The sequence below is a fragment of the Enhydra lutris genome, unplaced genomic scaffold (genome assembly GCF_002288905.1).
Source record: "Enhydra lutris kenyoni isolate GAN:26980312 unplaced genomic scaffold, ASM228890v2 scaffoldscaffold8, whole genome shotgun sequence".
NCBI classification, from domain to species: Eukaryota; Metazoa; Chordata; class Mammalia; order Carnivora; family Mustelidae; genus Enhydra; species Enhydra lutris.
The window spans coordinates 23,190,959-23,211,567 of NW_019154092.1; positions in this window are offsets into that span (position 1 = coordinate 23,190,959).

Genomic DNA, 20,609 nt, shown 5'->3' on the forward strand with positions numbered 1-20,609 from the left:
TGCGGGCCGGGGAGGGCGGAGGCCGCGGTTTCTCTCTGGCGCTCGTACTTCTCCCACCTTTGCGAATGTGCTGGAACAGCCCAAGTTTTGTGTTCTTGTTTCCTTTTCTTTTGTTTCCTCTGAGAGTTTGAGTGCGTGTTATTTTATATGAAGTCTCCCGTTTTTTATTTCTAACTCGTTAGCGTACTGTTCACAATTTTTAACACACAGTTTCAGGGAATTTGACTTCTTCCCTACACCACCTCCAACAAAATCAACAAAGAAAAACAGAAAAGAAAGAGAAAGAGAGGGGTAAACAACCTAAAAGCCAGAATTCGCTGTGAAAATAGGATGACCTAAAAGATAAAATGACTGATAGTTCACAGTAGAGGAGTTTTGCTTCCTCTCCTTAAGGCATGAACTTGGAGTGGTACACAAAAAGTAAGAGACTTTACAAGTTTGGGTCACAAGCATTTGTGGAATAGAGCGAGGGGTAATTGATTTTGGCTACATAATACATTTTTTCCAGAATTTATATATTTTTTTACTTTTTAAATTTTTTTTTATTTTTTTTAGATTTTACAGGTAAATAAAAATACCGGTTTTTATTTAAGCGTTTCCACACTCTGGAGGTCTTGGAAATTAGTTGCAGTTAATGAACATTATTCTACTTTGGGTAACTGAAGTACTAACTGTCAGCTAACTAATTTCTTTGACATGAGTGATGCAGCTTTTAATAATGTACTATTGCTGGCTAGGCTTTTAAAAATTTAATATTCATAGGGAGGCTTATTCAATTTTAATTAAAACATAATATTGTAGTCCATTTTTTTAAGTGAATCTCAAAAATATTTCCCGGATTTTCTTCTCAAAAAGAATACAGAAGGTCATGTTAATTAAATTTAAATAAAAGGCTTGGCTTGTTTTTTTCTTTTTTTCTTCTTTGCTAAATATTATTGTCACACTATTGCTAATCTGCCTAAACTTCTGGCAATAGGGTATTGATAAATTCCACTTTCCAGGAGCCATGTGTAACAGTAAAACATTCAGGAGCAATATGGAGATATTGTTTGTCTTAGTACCAAGTAGCGTTTGTAGATCCCATCTTCAGAATTAAGCTGGGATCCTGGACATGAGACCTTAGTTTATATCCTTCCCACTCCCAGCAGTAGCCATTGATGTTTATTGCCATTCTGATTAATTTCAAGTTAGAGGAGATTTCAGCATGAGTAACTCTATTGCTTGTTAGTATTATTTGCAAGAAGCTTTAAACATCATGCCCCTTATAAATTAAACTCTTATTATGACTTCAAAATCTGCTTTGCAATGCCTGTTAGCTAACTAATTCTCTGATCCAGTAGTTTTTGATCATACAGATAAGAACTTGCTGCATTTTTTTTTTTTTTAATTTGGTCCAACTTGTGTGCCTCTCATTTTTCAATGGTTGTGAATTGCTTTGGAAACTTGCCTGAGATTAACTTGACCACGTGGTCAGCCACATCTTGCTAATCAGCCTTTTATCACAAGAAGGAATAGCCTAGTCTAAAATCATGTTATTGGAGACTTTGTGCATCTATTTGATGTTAATAAAATTAGACCCAGTGTTGACTTTGGCATCATAGTTAAAATAATCTAATAGGGCCATTCATTTCTCTGGGCAAATGGTGACCAAACTCTTGGATTTTTAGCCTCGAATCACAACATTGTCAGTCAGAAGATTAACTTCCCATCGGCCTGCAGAGCTCCAGGGCTGCGGGGGAGCTTGGCAGTGACCCAGGGAAACAGCCAGGTGGTAGGGAAAGGGGAAGAAGACAAGAAAATAATAAAAATTAAAGCTAGGCTCATACACTGAAAATCAGTCTAATCCTTTTGATTTCTGGCCCGTGGGCTGCTGCTGATTTGCTAAAGAGGTCTGCAAATAAGTGTGTGCACCAAGCATTGTGGACACACTGAGTAAATGACGTGTTCTGCACACATGGCTGTTTTTCACATGTATATTGATACTATGATGATTCATTTTTAAACATTTATTTCAAAGTAAAATCATAACAATTTTTTTTTTGTGGTGGTGTATTTTCTCAAAGAGGAGATGCTAAACCTACGAATACATCATTCGAGTATTTGTATGAAAGTGTCCTCATTTTGAAAACAAATGACAAATAGTAGTAGTCTATCTGTAGTACCCCCACCTGCCACCTCCCCTCCCTGCCCACACCACACAGCTCCCAGGCTCCCAGACTGGAACCAGACTTGTCTTTACCCTACTCCTGAATTTTTCCTCCTTCTCTCCCAACCCCCATGGCAAGCTTGGATTGTCCCTTCTTCCTTAGGAAGTGGCCCTCACACTGCAAGTTTCTCCCCAGTTAGCTTTAATGGTATTAAAGCTGACCTTCCCTGGGTTATACCCCAGGTTATAGAGTGATGGAATGTTCTAAATTAAAGTTAAAGATGATCTGTGCAACCCCCCTTATTTTCCAGGAGCACTGAAGCTTAAAGAGGTACACAAGGCTACCCATTGGCAAGTAGGGAATCCTGATGAGACACGGGCTTTCTTACTCCCAGTCCTATCGAGGCTCTTTACATTAAAGAGTCCCTTTTAACTTTAGAAAAATCAGTGATATGGAATAAAAGGAAAGTTTAACAACGACAAAAAAAAAAAAAAAAGGAGAAGAAGAAGAGAAGAAGAAAAGGGAAAGGAAGGAAGGAAGGAAGGGAGGGAGAAACAGAAAGTTTAATAAGGCATTTTTCCACTATTTCTCTTAGCTATTTTGTTCTCTGCAGTATAAGTATCATAGGGCTCATAACTGCTTTTCTCCCTGCAGTTCTCTGTTTCCATGTGCCATTTTTAATGTGATCCTCTCACTGTATTTAGTCTGATTCAAAATTAGTTGTCTCAAAATTCATATATTTTCTCTCTTTTTTCAGAATTTATTTATCTATTTAGAACAAGAGATAGGGAGACTGGGGGGAGGAGCAGAGGGAGAAGGAGAGAGAGAATCTCAAGCAAGATCCACCCTGAGCGTGGAGCCCAATGGCGGGGTGGAGGGGTTGGGGGTGGGGGCAGGTGGCTCTCTATCCCAGGACCCTGAGATCATGACCTGAGCTGAAATCAAGAGTCGGACTCTCAACTGACTGAAACACCCAGGCACCCCGTCAAGATTCCTATTTTTTTATACAATCTGGTGGCTGAGTACAAACCAGCCCTTCATTTGGTACTCAACCAGAGAAGTCATCATCTGTTCCAATATTAGAAGAAAAACTTTGGTACTCAACCAGAGAAGTCATCATCTGTTCCAATATTAGAAGAAAAAATCTACTCTTGTTTGGAGATATTATTTACCTTGCTTTCTGTCTTTCTTTCCTTCTTAAAACATGTATGTACGTATGTATTTATTTTTAAGTATTTGAAAATCCAACTCAATGTTTCCATGGAAAATATAACCATGTAAGTAACTTGGACTACTTATGGTCAAGTAAGTGAATAAAGGAGTTGTGCATTTCCATGACCAGGGAGGTAATTCACAAGCAGCCTTTATATTATAAGGAACACCCCTCCCCTCGCCCCCCCAAACAATCCCTTTTTGAAGCTAAAAGGGTATAATAAACAGAGTATGGATTTGAATTCAGGTAGACCTAACTATGAACTTGGGTGAGTTTCTCAACATTTCTAAGGCTCCTTTTCATTATCTCTAAAATGTGAATAATGTATCAGTATTTCTTAAGAAAGCTTGATAGGAGCAGAGTGGAACACAGTAGGGACTTGGCATTTTATCTATATGTGTATTAAATATTCTTACTTCCACTGAGGATTTGGAGTAGAGTTGCTGAGGAATCTCAGTGAATGCTCCTCTCACCTCCTCCAGTATTATCTGCAATTAAAACAAATAAGGCTTTGAATCAGAGTTTTATTTGGGAGTCACAAATTTTACAGAGGGACACAAAATCTCTATCATAAGCAGTAATGGCTGAATAAATATTCTACAGACTGACAAAAATAATAAATATTTGGTGGCTTTACAAGCTGCATAAAAACATCTGAGTATATGAAGTATTAGTAGGAAATGATCTTCAATATTAATGTATTGATTTTACATAAGAAAACAAATTCATTTTGGCATTATCTCATAAACTGGTAATAGCAAGACCAGGACTAAGACTTACTTTGCTTAGAATCTTTCTCCAGTAAACCTGACTTCTGTCATTTCTCAAACCACTTTCTATGTGTTCCCAGAGTCAAGATTTCATAGCTGATTTCAGAGTCTTGCTTTAGCATCAGTTGTATTTAAGAAAATATAATTTGCATGATGTTCAAGAAATATATCTTCTACATGGAAAGCATGGATGTTTATGGGATAACAGCAGCACTTAGGATTACCTAAGAATCAGAAGGCCTATTTCTCAAAATAAACGTATCTTCAGAAAATAAATCATGTTGAAGACTTTGGTAACATTAGCTGTGCCAAACTTCTGCCCTTGTGTTCTTTTAAAAGCAAAGATCTGCCTTCCAGAAGGTTCTGAAATACAACTGTCAGTGTTTAGAGGATACTAAAACATATTTAGTATCTGAGCTTCTACTGACTCTGTGCCCTTTCCTCCAGTGAAATTGTAGGCAGTTGATAAAGTATTCCCGGGACGCAGGACACCACTGTTCTCTTCCTAGATCTCTGACTGGCTGAATAATCTTAAACACGCCACTTAATTTCTTTGCATGTTTTCTTACCTATAGAACCTAAATAATTCCACTTTCCTCACAAAATGCTGAGTAGTCTAACAAAATAATGTCAGTAAAGCCTATTTAGTTCTTTAGAGAAAAGTTGTAGATAAATACAAGGTGTTCTTTAACGCTGTGGATTCATCTCTCATAAGAGGAATGATTATTAGATACCTAAAATTAAGTCACATTTTAATGATGTGGCATAACCAACAAGCTGCCTTGTGCTTATTAAATCCCCCCCACTTATCCACAGATTTAAAACATAACATATTTATCCTTCCATTTCAAAGGCAACACATGCTCACCCATAGATACTTAAGAACATTATATTCAGCTAAACACACCATAATCACTCATAGATGACTTCTTACATTGCAATACAATCTGGGAAGATACTGTCCAAGTTTTCCTTTTAAACAGTGAACGTAAAATAATCAACAACAGTCCCATTTATTACAGCATTTATAATGTATGTCACTGTGATTCATTCTTTCCATAGCTCAAAAGAGTTGAGTGATTATCATAAATAAGCATTTTCTTTCTGGGAGGTCTATTATTTTGAATCATCCTTGAGCAGCTTTTTCAAAAATATGTTTGCAGGAGATGGGAATGCTCTCACTTCTAAAGTTGTTAGACAGCCCATAATAGGCATGTATTTGCATTCCCAAACTACCTTATCCAAGCTATACGAAATTTCAAACCCTAGGAGGCCTACTAGCACCTGGGATGTCTTCAGTTGAGGGAAGAGTTCTTTGAGGATTCTGGTCCTCAGGGCTATGAGGGAAGTGATGAACAGCTGGCAGGGACAAATGGGCACAGCTGAACATCAGAAGAAGGAAAAGAACTAAAGCACCTGAGGTTTGTGTTCTGTAATGAGAGGAGGGGCTCATGACATGGACAAAATGTTGACTAGGGTTAACCTGCAGGACTGGGGCAAGGTCATAATCTTAGTAATTGCTCAATAAATTTTTTTTCTTTCAGTTTTAGAAGTAAGTCATGCAAAACAGCCAAACAAACAAACAAACAAACAAAAAACAATAGGGAATTTGGACAAGAGCATGGGACAGCCTTTTCCTTTTAGCATCAAGAAGGGTCACACAGCAGGGCAACTGGTAAGTAACAGTCATCCAGGGCAGTTCAGTCTGTCCTTTCCAGGAATTTGCACAGCTCTTGATAAGGACAAGTCATCATAAACAGTAAGAAAGTTTCACTCTGAGATGTTTGCTGGTGGGGAAGTGTGCTGCTATTCCCAATTCTCAAATTGTTACTTTAACAAATATTAAAAACCTATTATACTTCAAAAATTCCACCTCTTAAGTTATTTGTGTAAGGTTGGAAATAATATAAAATGGCTTTTTGTAATTATAGACTTTTTAAAATTGAAAATAAACTCTATCCATATGTTAATGGGATAGTTTAAGCTTTAACTGAAGATGATGTAAGTTGGCTTCTTTTTCTTCTTATTTTCTGGATATAGAACCTCACAGATTGATCTTTAATTTTCTTATCTTTTTCATTTTTTTCTATGTTCCCTGCCCCCTTACATTCTCTCTCTTTAAAATACGTTTTCTGGGAGATTTCTTTAGCTTTTTCTTCCAGGCTTTCTGTTGAGTATTTGGTCATATTTTTGACTTCCAAGAGTTTTTGGTTGTTCTCTGATAGGTTTGTTTTGTTTTTTTTTATAGAAACATGCTCTTGTTTCATAAATGGAAAAGCTTCTCTTATCTCTTAACATATTGTTTTAAAAGTTTTCTTCTGTTCCCTGAATCATCCTAGTTTACCCTCTGTTGCATTTCTTGCAGTATTTGTTTTTGTCTCTGTCTTTCATGTCAGAGGCTTTCTTGGGCAAGGGGATATGTTTAGCACACAGAATTTAACAGGATCCTTCCAGTTTTCCATAAGACATCCTACTCTGCCTCAGCTTTGCTTGGGTGAAGAGTTCAGAGACCATCTCTAAGACGTCAACAACCTTCTTCTCAGAACTTCTTCTAACCACTGTCCTTTCAATTGTGATGAAATAGGGGTTGTTACTCCCGCTCTTGTACCTCATGGCAGAAATATATAAACTCCCCAGCTGAGATAGACTCAAGCCACACTGCTCTCTGCTGGTGGCTTGACCTTACTTTCCTCTGTCTAGATCGAATCTGTGGCTTACTCCTTGACAAAGTAAAGAAGGAGCCCTCAATGATTATCGGAGGCTAGGTGACTGTTGATACCTTTTTCCCTGCCAGAGTTGGTCATCTAAAGATGAGATACATACTCATCAGTCTCCACTGAGAACTGGATCTCTGGAAGCAGCTTAGGACTCCCACTGTGACCCAGGCTTTCCTGAAGTTCATGAAGGACATCCCCTGTCGTTTGCCATGTTCTGTGAGAAATAGTGTCACCTTCATATATTACCTACTCCCAATTCACTGTTTTAACACCTGTGGTTTTCAGCTTTAAAAAAAAAATTCGATTGGGGGAAATTGGAAGGGGAGGTGAACCATGAGAGACTATGGACTCTGAAAAACAATCTGAGGGGTTTGAAGTGGCATGGGGGTGGGAGGTTGGGGGAACCAGGTGGTGGGTATTAGAGAGGGCACGGATTGCATGGAGCACTGGGTGTGGTGCAGAAATAATGAATACTGTTATGCTGAAAATTAAATAAATAAATAAATAAATAAAATTTAAAAATTTTAAAAAAGAAAGAGATAAAGAAGAAAAAAAGAAAGAAAGAAAAGAGCTAAAAAAAATTTGAAATCCTCTATCCTCAACATAATATAAATAATAGTTATGAAAACCAATTCCAAGTTTGTACCACATCATGTTGAAGCTATATTGACCCCTGTGTGTTCAGTTGTGTATGTGCTAGCTAAAACAATCCAGAACAAAGTACTTATCTATATAACATGGATAGACTTATATTTCTAATAGACAGTAATGAAATATACATTTACAATATTGGTAATCCAAACCTCAAATTTTGAGTAGTTGAGAAAGAAATACTTTGGTAACTAAGGTATCTAGTATAATTATCTTTAACCTTTTTTTTTTTGATGCTTGTCACACTATATGTACTAAAAAATCCTAGAAAAAACATCTTTCATTGGAATGAAAGGAGACCCCTGTAAATATATGTGAGTCAATAGGTGTCCTTACTATACCTTGCCCCAAATATTGTGACAAATTCCTAGTGGGAAAACTCACACTTACCCTACTAACATTCCTGCTATTGAGAATCACTGATTGAATATTTAATTCCTCTTCCCTTACACTATGAACGTTCTCTCATTCATTTTTAGTCTTATGAGGTTGGATTTTATCATCTTGTTATTCAACAATGTGCCATCACTTCACCTCATAGGGATTAACAAAGATTTTATACACGTGATAATTTTAAGCTTGGAGTTAAAAGGGATACATTTAACAAAAGTGTAGAAATTATTCACCATATCACCAGAAGTTATAGTTCCCAAGAATTTCTCAAAAATGTATCTCTTCTGTTAAGAATATCCAGTGTATCTTATAGTAAAATTGAGTAGCTTACTATTTCTTAATAGCAACATAGAAGAGGAAAAAGCTTATTTTAAATTATTAAGAAAATAGTTTCCCTTAAAAAAGGGGCCAGGGACTTTTAAAATGATTGTGTCCAAATTGGATCATTTATCTGCGAATAGAGCGAAACACAAGAATAATACTGCAACCCTTTTTCTTTTACTCCTAGCTCTACAGAAGACTGGCAGACTTGAGAGCATCTCTGCACAGACTCTAGAATTTGAAGGAAAAGAAACAAGGGGGAGGTGACAGGCTGGTGGGCAGGGAGAACCACGGTGAGTGGGAACACAGACTCTCGAGGCTCCAGTGAGAGTTTTAAACTCCACGTGCCTGGCAAAAGTCAGCAGTGAATAGATGATAAATTGAGATAGAACCCGCCTAAAGGAAAGCAGCCTGCTTGGATCTGAATAAGCAGGAAATTCTTCAGTTTGTTTAGCAGAACCTAGAAGAAGATAACCCAAGACACTGGCTAAAAATCTTTCCCCTGTAGTACATGGTGTTTGTTTTTTTTTTTCTCCTTGTTTTTTGGTTTGTTTACTTTTAAGAGTCACAAAAATTGACCTAGCTGCTTGCATGTTGTATACCGTTAAGAAATCATTTTGCATTCCTCTATAAATCCTAAAGTTTAAATTGTTGACGGCATCTCCTATAATCAATACGGCAAAATCAGATTATTACCAAAATTAAAGTTAAAAGAAAATGCTACTTATAGTTTTCTAAAGTTAATGTTTAAAAAAAAAAATACAAAACCCTGCCCTTAAAAAATCTTCACTAAGGGGTGTCTGGATGGCTTAGTCAGTCGAACATCCAACTCTTGATCTCAGTTCATGTTTTGATCTCAGGTCATGAGTTCAAGCCCCATGTTAGGCTTCATGCTGGGTGTGGAGCCTAGTTAAAAAAAATAAAAATAAAAATAAACTAAACTCAAATAAAAATTTTTAAAAATCTTCATGAACAGTAAAAAAAACTCATGTGTGGTCCTCCAAAATGGTGCATAATTAATATTTAATAGTTTTCTCCAGAAATCAAATTCTTAGAACCTTTATGCAGTATTTCAAACATAAAAATAAATGTTTTACATCTTTAGTTACCAGTTTCCCATTTTTTATTCCATTTAAAAATATTTGTTTTTGACCACAGTTTTCTTCCCTAAACATTTCTCTACTTTTGTCCTTCTTTGAGTCAAATTTAGAGCAAATACTATTTCTTAGCTCTGAGTGATTGATGCTATTTTAAAAAATCTGTATATCTCTGAGTCAACTTGTGATTTCTTAAAAACAAGCAAGTGAATAAAAAAAGCCGTAAGGAGGGAGTTGGTTGGGAGGAAAGAGCAAAAAGATACAGTTGTTCACACTGTTGACTTTTCCTATGTTTTGTTAAAATGTCTAATCCTAGAACCTATGTGGTGTGGTGTGGCCCTGCTCTTTGAACCAGCCATTAGGAGGTGCTCATGTTTTGAACAAACTTTTAAAAACTTTAAGGCTACTTATTGTCTAGTTTTTATGTTTTGTAGAATTTATCTTTAATTTTAGAAATTTTATTTCGCTTGAACTTCCCGCTTGTAAACATTGTCAGGCTAACAGCTCTGGAAACCGAAGTCATCCAATTAGGCCAAGAAACAAATGTTTCTATGGCATCTATCACCACAGAACACCAAGTGGCCCTTAGACAAACACATCAGGTTAAAAGAAAAACATGTATTTGAGAAGGAACAACTTCCCAGCTACTCTGCCTTTAGACAGATCAAGTTGATGATAATTGGTGTAGAGCAGTGGTCTTCAGGAAGTTTTCCCAAGGGCGGTATCTAATTTCGTACAATAGAAGGGTATGTTTGTATACTGAATATGCCTCCAGGGTAGAGTCTACTTTCATAAAGCCGTTTCACAGCTATTTGTTATGGACACTGATGTGGGAAACAAAGGCAGAAAAAACATTATTTAATTTCCTTACTACATACAGCCCACTGACAAGTCCTTGAAATAGGCAGAGTGACCTCTAGGGCCTCAATGGCCTTGATGTTGACACTTTGCTAAGGGCAAAAGGCAATCCTAGCCACCCACCCACCCCATTTTGTAAGTCTACTTTAACATATAAAAATTCCTTTAGAAATGTCCTTATCTTTAAACCCCCAAGATACATGTTGGCAATCACCCGCTCTCAAGCATATGGCCCACCAGATATATGTCTGAAGGGTCTCATGACTAAGGTCTTATTAGACGGTGGCAAATGACCTTTTCCCAACAACAGCTAGCCCCCTGAAGGTCCTGGAAACCTTGCTTCTAAAATTCCTTAGAGCCTTTTGCTATCCCAAATGCCCTCCCCACTTGAAAGTATATAATGAGCCACTCCTCATGACCCCAGTGTAGCTCTTTCTGCCCAAGGGTCCTGTCCCTGTGCTTTTTAAATAAAACCACCTTTTTGCACCAAAGATGTCTCAAGAATTCTTTCTTGGCTGTTAGCTTCAAACCCTAACATCTTTCCTACACTGGACACTATTCAGACTGTTAACTATCTACTCAGTTTCCACCATCATTGCTTTTTATTTGCTCTGTCAAATCCACACTGACTGGCTCCTTGACAAGCGTTTAGCAAAGATACGAACATGTATGGAACAAAGAAGACCAAAGGGCAAGCCAGGCCACCAGGAATCCTTGGAAGGTTTTCTTTGCCTCTGAGACATGGTTTGGAGGAGAGAAAAGGATTTCAGCTGGTTATTTGTAATAGAAGTTATTGTTAATAGTTATAGTTGTCTGTACGAGTATAAAAGCTTTCGAATAGTGTGTATGAATTACTCAAATGACTTAACCATGGCTTCAATAATCTCACATCAGTTATCAAGTTCAGTGTGACAATCAAACATTTATACTGAAACATTTTTTAAAATTTCTATATTAAGGAAAACCAATATACAAAATTAAAAAATTGTACAACTGATAAAATGGAGAGCCAATTAAAAAATATTGTTACCTGTAATTAATTCCTGATGAATAGGAACACTTATTTTACTTTCCTATCTTTGGCAGCCAACTCCAGGGCCTTATACCCCGTTGTGGTTGTGGTGGTGTTTTTTAAACCTACACTGCATAGTATAGATCGCGACACCTACTGGCAGCATAAAATTTTGCACCCTAGTTCCATAAGACACTGAAGGCCCTTGCTCCTAAGATAGGTCTTTCTTTCTTTCTTTCTGTCTCTTTCTTTCTTTCTTTCTTTCTTTCTTTCTTTCTTTCTTTCTTTCTTTCTTTCTTTCTTTCTTTCTCTTTAATATTTTATTTATTTATTTGATAGAGAGATCACAAGTAGGCAGAGAGGCAGGCAAAGAGAGAGGAGGAAGCAGGCTCCCTGCCGAGGAGAGAGCCCGATATGGGGCTGGATCCTACGACCCTGAGATCATGACCTGAGCTGAAGGCAGAGGCTTAACCCACTGAGCCACCCAGGCGCCCCCTAAGATAGGTATTTCAAAGATATTTCAAAGCTATGCTTATATTATGAGTCAATAATAAACTCTCCTTGGGGCGCCTGGGTGGCTTAGTGGGTTAAAGCCTCTGCCTTCAACTTGGGTCATGATCCCAGGGACCTGGGATGGAGCCCCACATTGGGCTCTCTGCTCAGTGGAGAGCCTGCTTCCTCCTCTCTCTCTGCCTGCCTCTCTGCCTACTTGTGATCTCTCTCTCTCTGTCAAATAAATAAATAAAATCTTTAAAAATAATAATAATAAACTCTTCTTGAAAAAAATGTATCTTGGAGCATGACTCTTGGTTTGGATAGGCAACATAATGCCGGCTTACAAACACTGCCTAAAACTTGGTGGCTCCGATTAAGAAAGGTTTAATTCTTGCACACACTACATGTCTGTTGCAAATTATTAGTGATGAAAAGTGAGAAATGGAGATTGAAAGTCACTTCCATTTCCAGCACCACAGTTACCTACCAGCCTAATGTCCCCAGGAGATTCACAGACTGATTTGGGATATCTTTTTTTGTCCACTGAGCAGAATCTTTCTGTATTTGCATCAATTCTGTGTTCCTTTAATTATCACAGCTTTATCATATGCTTTCTGTATGGGAAGATTTATCTCTTCTAATCGTTCTTTTAAAAAATTCTTTTTTATTCTTACCTGATTATTCTCCTGGGAGAAGTTCAGTATATTTTTTGTTAAATTACCACAAATCACATTTGATCTTTGTTTGGACAGCATTAAACTATCAATTAATTTGTTAATAATTGTAAAATATTTAGTTTTCCATATATCTTTTATATCTCTCAAAAATATTTGTAATATTATTCATATGTTAAACATGTTTTATTAAAATTGATCCTTGGGATGTTATATTTTAGTTACAGTAATAAATGAAATTCCTTTACCCAATTTTATTTCCACATTTGCTATTACTTGCATATAGTCCTGCTGTTGTTTTTGTAATTCCTCTTATGATAAATAAAATAATTCTATACATTTTTCATATGATATCATTTTGCATTTTCTTTAAACAAATCACTGTTCTGTATGTCTTATATTGATAGCTCTTACCTTTGTGTCATGTCTTCCAGAATTGAACAAATAATCTCCTAAAAAGGACATCACTATTGTTTGTTTCCATATTTAATGACAGTCTTCCATAGGTTTAACCATGAACTATATCACAGTGACTACTCTTTTTTTTTTTTTTTTTAAGATTTTTTATTTATTTATTTGACAGAGAGAGAGATCACAAGCAGGCAGAGAGGCAGGTAGAGAGAGAGAGGAGGAAGCAGGCTCCCTGCTGAGCAGAGAGCCCGATGCGGGGCTCGATCCCAGGACCCTGAGATCATGACCTGAGCCGAAGGCAGCGGCTTAACCCACTGAGCCACCCAGGCGCCCCCTCTTTTTTTTTTTTTAAAGATTTTATTTATTTATTTCACAGACCGAGATCACAAGTAGGTAGAGAGCAGGGGAGAGCAGGCTCCCTGCTGAGCAGAGAGCCCAATGCAGGGCTCCATCCCAGGACCCTGAGATCATGACTTGAGCCAAAGGCAGAGGCTTTAACCCACTTAGCCACCCAGGCGCCCCATCACAGTGACTACTTTTTAATACTGATGACATATTCTATGCCATTAATGTTTTCAAGAATTGTGACTATTGGATATTTTCAATATTTTGCTCAAAAATTATGGTTGTTTTTCTTAATTAACATAGTGCTTCAATGTATTATAATAATAAATTATGCAACATTGATTCTTTTTACATTCCTGAAATAAGACCTACCTGATGAATTTTTTATGCAGCATCAAATTCTAGATTTTATTTGTGATTTTTAAAAGTCATATTTATTTGGACATATGTTGATATCATTGCCAGAATCTGGTATTTTATTTCTAAAATACTGTTATATTGTGTTTATTACATAATTTTATTTAATATTTGCTAATTATGTTATTAGACATTTGCTGTTATTCTATTTTTCCAATATTTTTCTTTTTAATTAATTTTACTACCTAATTCTTTCCTTTTTAAAATTGATCTTATTTTCTTTTTCTAAAATTTAGTTTATTTGCATTCTTCACAACACCTAGAAAATATTAACACATATGAATTCACTTTTGTTTGCCACTTTTGTTTTAATATTTTTATTACTTTTTATCTCTTCCTTGGTTCAATAGTTTTTTAGAGAAGTATATTTTCATTTCAAAGGGGTTGAACCTTGTTTTCAGTAACAGAAGAATTTGTATTTTTCATTCTATTGTCACTTAATATGGTGCATGATTTTAATTTCTTTGAATTACTGATTTGCTTTTGGTTTGGTATCAATTTTAATATATACTTTTGCATATTTTATATGAAAGAAAGTTACTAGTAATGTCAAGAACTGTGAAAGGTTGAGAATTTGCCCCACTTGATGGCTAACAAGTGAGCTTCCATGGTTGTGAATGTTGGGAGAAGACATGCAATTCCTGGGTCAGAAAGAAAGGATTTTATTACTTACAGCAGTAGTGGTAATGAGAGTATCATCATTTTTATGTTAGCTCTCCATGCTGTGACTTCCATAGGACAAGGTAAAGAGGACAGGTGACCCTTACACACAACAAGATATGTTACGGAAGAATCCTGAGTTTAGGGAACCTGATCATTTTATAAATGGCAATAAGCATGCCTCTCCTTTGTTCTGGAGAAACACTGTCTCCATCTCCAAGACTCTAAGCAAACCAACTCTTTGCTCCAGAGGGAGGCATTATCTCTCTCTTCCAAGGTTATTTTCTATAAAAAGCATCCTTTTTTTTTGTTTTGTTTTAAGATTTTATGTGAGAGAGAGAGAGAGAGAATGAGAAAGAAAGAAAGCACAAGTGGTAGAGGGGCACAGGGAGAAGGAAAAGGAGAAGCATATTCCTTGCTAAGCAGGGAATCCAACCCAGAGCTTGATCCCAGGACCCCAGGACCATGACCTGAGCCAAAAGCAGATGCCCAACCGACTGAGTCACCAAGGTATCCCTTTATAAAAGCATCCCTGGAAAGATAGCATGAAACATCTTGCAGAAATGCAAGAAACTCATAGACAACTATCTCCCAGCAGGGGTAGAGGATAAAAATATATTATTTTTTACCTTGTCCACTTGCTTATAGTTGTTTTTATCAGCTCAATATAGACATTGATATAAACCAGAGGTATTTGTTATTTCTACCTACTTATTTATCTAGAATGTTGTGATGTTTAACAAGATAAAGTTGTGTATTTAAAATACTATTTTTTATACTTGTAATAATTTTTAAAAATATATTTTAAGCTATTCTGCTATAGGTACTCAGTATTTTTTTTTCTTTTACTGTTATAATAATCCCTTTTAGTCTCATTTGTGTGAGTTGCCACCTCTGCTGTAATTGTTTGTATAATTATTTAGATCTCCCTTTTAAAAGTATAAACTCACTGGATTATTTTTTATTCAATCTGATCCATTTTGCCTTTTTAATAGGGCAGTTTAAACTATATTCATTAATTTTTTTGGTCTTAGATAATTTTGTCATCTGGTTTTTGTTTGCTTACTATTTGGCTTCTGTTCTACAAGATGTTTTGCTTAGTTTTATCTTCTCAGTGTTTTAGAAAGCAGACTTCCCATGTTTAATTTGGTTAATGGTTATTTCATCATTATTAAGATATATCCATAACTGCTTTTAATAAATCAAAATAGTAACAAAGAGGCTCTTGTTTATTATTTGGGCTTCTTTTATCTATTTCTTTCTCTGTCCCATACTTCATATAGTTACTTAAACTTAGTCATTACCATATCTATACATATCCTCTTTTACATTAGAGTTTTTAATCTGTTTTATTTTTATTATCCTAATAATGCCAATTATTTTGAATTTTCAGTATTAGCTTTATTCTCTGCAGTCTTATTTTGCAATAGTTGTTGAAGGTCCTAGGTTGAAGGTCAAGAGAAATATTCCTCAATTCTCCAGTTTCTTTGTGCTACAGAACCAAGGTGAGAGTGAATCGGAATTCCAGTGGGTCTGGGAAGCCAGCTCAAGGGAATGAAGTTGACCCTTCTGCAAGTCCTAGGCAGGATGATAAAGGGTTAAGTGTTGCTAAGGGTTCCTCTCCGTGGAGGCTGAAATTCATTAAGTGCTTCCAAGAGCCCTAGGAATGGTTCCTTTCCCTTCTCCAAAGCTTCTATGGGGAGTGGTGTCTGTTTCTACTCCCTCTTCCCTTCTTTTCTCCATTCTCTAACTTCCTACATTTCCAGTATCATTTCACCTATTCTTGGCCTCAAACTTCACAATCTAATATACATACTTTTAAAAATAATCCAAGGGCATGAGAGTACTTGTCTTAGTCTGCTCCCATTGCCCTAACAAAACACCATAGACTGGGTGGTGATAGAACAGAAATTTATCTTCTCACAGTTGTAGGGCCTGGAAGAGATCAGGATGCCAGCATGACTGGGTCCTGTGTGGTCTTCTTGCTGTGTGCTCACATGTCCTTTCCTCAGTGTGTGTGCTTGAAGAGAGACAGACAGACAGACAGAGACAGAGAAAGAGAGAAATCTTTGTTTTATAAGGCCAAAAATCCCATTGGATGAGGATCCTACCCTTACCTTAATTATCTCTAAGTCCTATCTCCAAATACAATCATATTGGGAACTAAAGATTCAATATATGAATTTGGGGGATGGGGGGCATATAACAGTACTTTAAACTTTGAGACCTTCATTTATACTATAATCTGGGCCTGAAAGCCTTTTCCACTTTTTTTTTTTTTTTTAATTTATTTGAGAGAGAAAGAAAGAGAGAGTGTGCACATGAGTTGGGGGAAGGGACAAAATGAGGGGGAGAGAATCCTTGAGCAGACTCCCCGCTGACTGGGGAGTCTGACAGGGTTCTGATCCCAGGACCTTGAGACTAAGCCACCCAGGTGCCCCTCTCCTGCTTTTCATTAAGTGACCAAGTTGTCTTCATCTTTTAAGACTAGTTCAATGTCACTCGCTCCAGGAAGTTATGACTGAAACCTCTGTGAAGCTACAAACTTTAGTTCTGTATGGCCCCTCCATGGAGGGATAGCTCTCCTTTTTCTGTCAGTGTTGGATGAACTCCAGTTCACCATAAACTCTTCAGGGCCAGGGCTAGTTTCTTATTTACTATAAGACTTTAGTGACTTGGACAGTGCCTGGCTCAGAGTAAGCCTTAATCACGGCTGGATAAATTTACAGCACAGATCCTGGACCACCTATATTCAGTGAGGTATCTGGAAATGTTAGGAAAGAGAGAGGAAGAGGAGGGGAGGATGAGGAAGGAGGGAGTGATACCTAGTAGGGGCAAGGACCTGAGCCCTAGGTGACTGAACTCTGACCTAGTTGCTTGACCGCCAGGACTTCTCAGGCCACTAGCAGAGAGCCACAAGTTTGCATCAGGTGATGAAAATTTAATCCCTTTCCAGAAATAAACATTTTGTGAATTAGTAAAAACTTGACGCAAAGGGTGCTAGTCTGCAGTCTGGCATCTGGGAAATTCTGCTGCATAGCTAAGTTGCCCAGAGGACATACATTTCATAAAGTGGTGGAAATCAGTATAGCAAAACTGTCAAGGGTCTTTAGGGAATAATATTAATCTCCCCATGCAGTCTTTTTTCATAAAAATCTCTTTGCAGTAAAGAAGACCTCATGATGATAAGCATGTCCTTTATAGAGTAAACAGGGACTGATGATCCTTACATTTAGCTAGAAAATAATAATTTTTTTAACTCTAGTATGATCAAAAAGATTTGATGTGCCTTTTAAGAGGATAAAGATGGAAAAATTATCACCAGATTAATTATTTCTACCCTTGTTTTGCATGCTATACATATGCATTATAGGAAAGGAGAAAGTTTGGGGGTCAAATCTTTTAGCCAGACTTCTCTCTTTCGGAAACGCTCTACCTAAACTGCATTCTTTCCTGATCTAAAAATAATACTAGACTTTTGATCAACAGATTTTTTACACCATGCCAAACATTTGGGGTGAAAGGAAATGTTCTTACATTCACTTAACAAAACTGCTCTTTTAGTTGGTTCGCATGGGTTTATTTTTGAAGCCTGAATTGCTTGCTAATTTCCCAATTAGAAGCTCACAGAATTGCCACATTAGCATCCCCTTCTATTCCTTCTCTGCGTGCTCTCCTGTAAGCTGGTTTCTGCGGCAACCTCCCTGGGAACCCTGCCCCATAACTCCCCAGGTGTGACTCAGGCCAACCCTCACCAGGTATCTGCAGTCTTGTTAGGTCGCTGGTGGGTTGTTGGTGTGTCAGAAAGGGCAAGCACAGCAACATGAGCCTCTACTATTCCCTCAGCACACTTTTCCCCAAGAGTCTCCCCTACTCAATTGTTACATCCCAAGCAGCATGGGGTGAAGAAAAGCAGAGTTCTTTCTCAACAGCAAAGTATGAAGAAGACTTACCTCGGCAAGGCTCAGTGTCTTTTCAATTTCAGTGAAGACAGAAAGACTAAAATCATTTTAATATAAAATACCATAATCTCTGGGGTGCCTGGGTGGCTCAGTGGGTTAAAGCCTCTGCCTTCAGCTCAGGTGAGGATCCCAGGGTACTGGGATCAAGCCCCGCTCGGGCTCTCTGCTCAGCAGGGAGCCTGCTTCCTCCTTTCTCTCTGCCTGCCTCTCTGCCTACTTGTGATCTCTGTCTGTCAAATAAATAAATAAATAAATCTTTAAAAAAAATACCATAATCTCTTTAAAGTATACTTTAGTGCTTTTATATTTCAGTTTTACTGCCATAAATATCTCATTTTGATTTATTTTTGTAAAGCCGATTACCTAAAGAAAATAACTAAGAAAAGAGAAATATATTTGGCTACATTATAGAGAAACTTTTAAAAAATTGACTTATTAGTCTATGATTTGGTAAGTAGACCTGTGTATGGAGTGTAATTTGTAATTTACATCATTAAAAGAATTTTTCTATAGCTGGAGAATCTACTGAATGTGTTGATTGCTATTTTTTAATTTGAGTAAATCCTCCAGTTTTAGTAGTTTTTTTCTTGAAGCTGAAATACTAAATAAATGTAAAGACCTTTGGGTCAGAAGGCTGCTTTCGGTTCAGTTAACAATTTAAGCTAGACAATGAAATAGATTTTGCTGACACAAGAAGAGTTGTAACTGTGATTTTGATTTTGCAAATAAAAAAGGACCAACTTCTCCAAAAATTCTTGTTGCAATATTAGTTCCATGAGGCTATTTTCTTATAATACAGCCGAGAAATAATTTTAATAGTTTCCTTAATAAAGGATGAAAGAAAGACTCAGGTGCAAGTAAGAATTATTTTCGAAAGTGTTATAGTAATGATAAAAGTCTAGAGTATTTAGAAATATTTCAAACTATGAATGGATGCCCTAGAAAAATAGCCTTCATTGGCAACTGAGTTAATTATAGTAGTTCTATTTTTCAAAGCCCTATTATTTGGCTGTAAAAATCACTGTAGGTTAAAAATGGACTTACATGAGCTTTTCTACGGGTATACTATTTTACATACTTTTAAAAAATGACCTTCTTTTCAAAATCCACAGAATACAGATAGTCTAAAAAATATGTATTTTCAAAATGGCACTCTGTGACAGAAAATCTGCATTGTTTATACTTATTCTAGACACCGTAATATATTTATTTCAGATTTTTAAAGCCATTTTATGACAATCAGCGTGGCCCTCGTAGGAAAGCCTCAGGTCCACACATCTGAATGTGCATTTCATAAATTATATTTATGAGAGAGTGCTAGCTAATCCATGTCTTTGGTTGCTCCTGCAGCTCTCTGGGAGACCAGAATGTGGCTATCATGGAGTCATTCGATTTTAACAGAGATCCTTTCTCTATAACTAATTCAACGCATGGCTATATGGGTAATTTTGAACAAGTGGATCTTTCTCCAACCTGAAAGCCTGCCAGGAGGGAGAGTGAGTGAGAAAAAGAGGGTTTCAAAGGAGTCACAGAGAGCCACAAAGTAATCATGAAGCACTACTGTATTGGCCCAATCCCCTTACAGAAGTGCATTGAGAGGTGGTGATATAGAACAGAAGAGGACACATTATTACAATGAAATACTCTATAATACTTGGGACAACAGTTGGAAATAATTTTTGTCATCAAACAGAGTGCCCTGAATTGTACAAAGTTTGACTCTCTCTGTGGAGAGAAATTTTTAAAGAGCCGTGATAGCCTTCCCGATACTGTAACAGAATTTCACATAGCAGCGAAGTCTAAAATACAGAAACTAGAAATGTAAAATAGAAACTGCCATTGTAACCTTTATGTTTCACATTTAATGAAAAAAAATCCTTTAGCCAAAGATGACATTATACATGTATATAAATTATGATTACTCTAAATTTAGATATAACCATTTTATGGAATCCAAAGTGTTGGAATACATTACTAAAGAGGGCTCAGTCTTCCAGCCCTGTGAAACCCTAACAAATGAAATACATTTTGGGTCCTATCAGAGCACCAGTCCCATAACAAATGGAGGAAAACTTGATTTTGCAAATGTCTTTAGAAATAGTGTAATAGTGCCAATAAAATGAATAATCCCAATGAATTAAAACAATATCATTTAATAGTTAATGGGGCCACTGCTGAATTTCAGTAGGAAGAAAGCCAAACCAATAATGAATGACTGGGAATATGATAAGGACTGATTCTTCACAATAAAGCAGAAACCCTATTGTAACAGGGCCCAATGGGCCATCAGAGTGACTTGTTTCTGAGTCTGGAGTTTTGGTCTCATGTTGCTTATATATTCCTTGCCAAGGGTAAGAACTGATGCTAGGTCCTGGAGTCGGACAGAGCCCACAAATGGGGGTTATGTTTTTAATATGAATCTCTTTATGATGTAAATTAGGCTGAATATAATGGGAATTGGTGATA